Source organism: Octodon degus, unplaced genomic scaffold, assembly GCF_000260255.1.
Source record: "Octodon degus isolate 3935 unplaced genomic scaffold, OctDeg1.0 scaffold00277, whole genome shotgun sequence".
Classification (NCBI taxonomy): domain Eukaryota; kingdom Metazoa; phylum Chordata; class Mammalia; order Rodentia; family Octodontidae; genus Octodon; species Octodon degus.
In genome coordinates, this window is record NW_004524853.1 from 174765 (window position 1) to 179432 (window position 4668).

General features: G+C 38.0%; 1 pseudogene; it reads left to right on the forward strand.

Moving 5' to 3' along the window:
- The first annotated feature begins 3335 nt into the window (after positions 1 to 3335).
- LOC101574230 lies at positions 3336 to 4297 on the forward strand (annotated as a pseudogene).
- Positions 4298 to 4668: the final 371 nt, after the last annotated feature.

Below are 4668 nucleotides of genomic sequence, written 5' to 3' on the forward strand. Positions count from 1 at the left end.
GAGAGAGAGAGAGAGAGAGAGAGAGAGAGAGAGAGAGAACCTACCAAAAAACAAAGTAGGAATACTTGGGTTTTTTTTAATGCATTTGGTACTGGGTCTCAGTATGCAGTTCAGACTCATAGTGATCCTCCTATTTTCAGCCTCTCCAGCACTGGGATTACTGGGATTATAGGCATGCACCTCTATGCCCAGTCTCCATGGCTGATTTAGCTCATCTGGGGGGCAGGGTAGCATGTGGTGCCAAGGATTGAACCCCCATTCCTGTGCTTGCTCTGTACAATTCTTGAAGTCCTAGGTATGGCAAGGATTTTGGAAAAGAATACAGTTGCAGAGGAAAGTTGAACCAAGAATCAACAAATGGGATTATATCAATTTTAAAAGCCTCTTCACAGCAAAATAAATAACTAAGACTGTGAGCATGTTCTCTGGAAAAATACTCTTGGCCTGACACTCCACCCTGGTAAAGAATGAAAATGAGATACTGGGAACCAGACGCAGGGTGTAACTTGCCCATCATGACTTGTCCATCATTATTTGCAGCCAGTCACAAAGCCAGGCAGGAACAGAGGCATATTTTGTGTAAGTACAAAAGCAGCACCATGGATTGGGCTCTAGGAATTGGCTTAGACTTAGGAACACGTACAGTTCATGTACCTAACACTTTCTCTTAACTCATACCTGATAAGAGATGAAGTTTCCAATGACAAACTGATAGAAATTGAAGATTCAGGTCTGTTTCCTTGACAAATAATAGGATATATTTGCATTGTTAAAAATGAACTGTGGCCTTATGATGATAATACTAATTAGGATCCCTGAAATTAGAATTGAATGAAATCCTTCCAATTCTTTCAGAACAAAGAAGAGCACATAAGGTGCACAGTTAAAACACAAACCAGAAATATTTTGCATTGTTGGAATGGTCTTCTAAATGATCAGTTATTTACACCAAAATTTAGTGATATTTGAACTAAATATCTTGGATATTTTCTTTAGAAGCCTAGAAGGAAGAAGATTCAAAGACTTTCTTGGACAAGAAAGATGTCAGTTTTGTGTCATCTTGATACTTTAGCCAAAATGCTGATGTAGTTGCAGAGAAGACAGACGCTTTCATATTGGTGACGGGAATATACATTAATCAACCACTATGAAAATTCCTTAAGAGAACAAATGAGGATTTTCATTTGACCTAGCTTTCTTCTTGTACATATCTTATCAAAAGAGATAAATCATATCACATGATGTATGTGTTTATAATACCACAGTTCATAATAACTAAATCTTGGCATCAGCCAATGTTTCTATCAGTGGATGAATGGATAAAGAAAATGGGATATTTATAGATGATGGAGTACCACTCTGCCATAAATAAGATGAAATTGAATCATTTGTAGGAAAACAGACACTTAAAGTCCATAATGTTCAGGGAAATAAATCAGACACACAAGTTTAAGTGTCACATATCTTCTCTTATACAATAAACCCAAAGTAAAAATGATTTAAAAGGAAAAGAAGGGCTGGCCAAATAGCTCAGTGGATTAAAGCCCCTGCAAGCAAGTGCATTGGGCTAGAGGTTTGATCCCTGGGCCAGCCATGCCAGCCCCACCCCCAGGGAGCACTGAGACTGCAATTGAGACTGGGCATGGTGGTGTGTGCCCATAAGTTCTTGGGAGGCTATAAACAGGCAGATCACTTAGAGTCCAATCTATGCAGTAAGATCCTGAACACCCTGTAGATCCTTCCCTAAAAAATAGAGAAAGAAAAGAAGATAGATAATATAAAACAGGGAGATGGTTCTTTTTCAAATGTGAAGGGGATTTACAGCTGGAGAAAAGGGGTGGGAAGGAAAGGGTAAATATAATTAACATAATTAAAATGTGTTAAGTGTATATATTAACACACAACATATGTGATAATCATGTACTCCAAAGATGGAGTAATTAAAAAGTAAAATAAATAAAATTAAAAATATCTGAACCATTCTAATGTAAGCATATATCTAAAATTTTCAATTTAGTATACAAATTCCAAGACCATCATTATTTAAAAAAAGCAAAACTTTAAAATAACCCAGAAGTCCATCAACATATAAACAGATAGGAAGTGTAAGCCATATACTTGCAGTGGAATATTATTCATCAGTTAAAAGCCTTTTAGTACAGGTTAAATCATAAATGAATCATGAAAACATAAAGAATAAGTATTAAGTGAATAACCCAAACATAAAAAACATGTTTTATGATTCAGTTTATGTATTTCCACAATCAGTTTATGTATAGGGTAGGCATATGCATGCAGACATAAAACAGACAAGTGGAAGCACTGGGCTGAGCAGGTCAGAGAATAAGGAGTGTCAACAGTATCCTAAAATTAGCTTGTTGTGATGATTACAAAACTCCATAAATATATGAGCAATAAGTGAATTTTGCAATTTAAAATGAGCAAAGAATAGGGCATGTGAACTATACCTTTAAAAAATATTTTAGAGAAAAACGTATTTCCTCAAAAGTATCCACTCCAATGGTTATTGATTTCCTTTCATCCTGTTTTGAAATTCTGTTTTTTTTAAAATGGAGCTTTTTAAATTATCTTTAAAATAAAAAAATGTAAAGATCAAGGAAAAAACAAAGCACCCATGACAGAAGACATGCTGCGTGATCAAGCTGAGACAATGGCCTAGCCAGTCTCTGACTTCAACCACACAATGTGGATGTAGTGGAGCCATTGAAAGAGTGCTTATGCAAGCAGAGATAAGTGGGCCCAACAGCATGGCTTTTCAGAAGAATGCTCTTCCCCTACTATCAGCACTGGAGGCCCAACGTGCTGTAAGAGGAAACATAATGATGACAGCTCAGACCAGACTTTTTAAATCTTGAATGAGACCATTCTCATATAAAATTATTCATACTATAAATATGGCTTTATAGTATTCTCCAGGACAGTGCCACTCACGTCTTACCAAATGCCCAAAGTACTGGCTTGAAATGCTATGCAGACTGCTTCAAAGCAAGCTTAATACTGGGCTTCTTATGCTACATGATATCACCCAGACAGTTGACCAAAAAGTACAGCTCACTGGAATATTGAATGATTAATGAAGGCACAGCTCAAGAATATCTTGCATTATTGGAATGCTCTGCTACAGGATGCAAGATTATCACTATATCATAATCAAAATGTGCTGCTGAGAGCCCAGCTGCACTAGCCGCCTCAGCCGCTGCACAGCCGCCAGACCCCGTCAGCGTCCGCGGAGTCGCAGCACCAGCAGGGTTGAGGAGGCTGCAGCTGCTGCCGGGAGCCCATAGCACGCGCCTCCAACCAGCCCAAGCCGTACCATGGTGAAGGTGACATTCAACTCGGCTCTGGCCCAGAAGGACGCCAAGAAGGACAAGCTGAAGAGCGGCGAGGAGACACTCATCATCCCCCCGGACGCCGTCGCCTTGGACTGCAAGGACGCAGATGATGTGGTACCAGTTGGCCAGAGAAGAGCCTGGTGTTGGTGCATATGCTTTGGACTAGCATTTATGCTTGCAGGAGTCATTCTTGGAGGAGCATACCTGTACAAATATTTTGCACTTCAACTAGATGACATGTACTACTGTGTAATAAAATACATCAAAGATGATGTCATCCTAAGTAAGCCTTCTGCAGATGCCCCAGCTGCTCATACCAGACAATTGAAGAAAATATTAAGATCTTTAAAGAAGATGAGGTCAAATTTATCAGTGTGCCTGTTCCAGAATTTGCAGATAGTGATCCTGCCAACATTGTTTATGATTTTAACAAGAAACGCACTGCCTGTTTAGATCTTAACTTGGAAAAGTGCTGTGTGATCCCCCTGAATACTCGCATTGTTATGCCTCCCAGGAACCTGTTGGAGTTACTCATTAACATCAAGGCTGGAACCTATTTGCCTCAGTCATACCTGATGCATGAACACGTGGTTACTACTGATCGAATTGAAAACATTGATGGCTTGGGTTTCTTTATTTATCGACTGTGCCAGGACAAGGAAACTTACAAATTGCGGCACAGAGAAACTATTAAAGGTATTCAGAAATCTGAAGCCAGCAATTGTGTCACAATTCGGCATTTTGAAAACAAATTTGCTGTGGAAACTTTAATTTGCTCTTGAACAGCCAAGAAAAACATGGAGAAAAATTTAATGCCACAGCATAACCATACCCTTTGTATTTTGTGCAGTGATTATTTTTAAAAATCTTCTTTCATGTAAGTAGCAAACAGGGCCTCATTATCTTTTTATCTCATTAATTCAATTTAAAACATCTTTAAAAAAATACCCTTCTTTCTAAGTGTAGTGCCTTTTATGTTTGAATTTGTAAGTATGTGAAGTCTAGATGATAGTCCATCTTTAGTATTAGGAAAAATTAAAATTTCTTTAAATCATTTTACTGGATTTGTTTTACTCATGCATTTTCAAGAGGAGGGGTTATATATGAATAATCATATATGCATACATTAAAATGGGCCACCAGGACTTATATGTAGTGTTAGTTGCCCTGCCAACTAGTTTATTAGAGCATTTAAGCACACATTTTTCCCTTAATTAAAATGTGCAGTATTTCCATTGTTGCATTTAATTATTTAGAATATGATTTCCACCTTGATGTTTCATTATCCCAGGCATCTGCTGTAACACTATTTTAG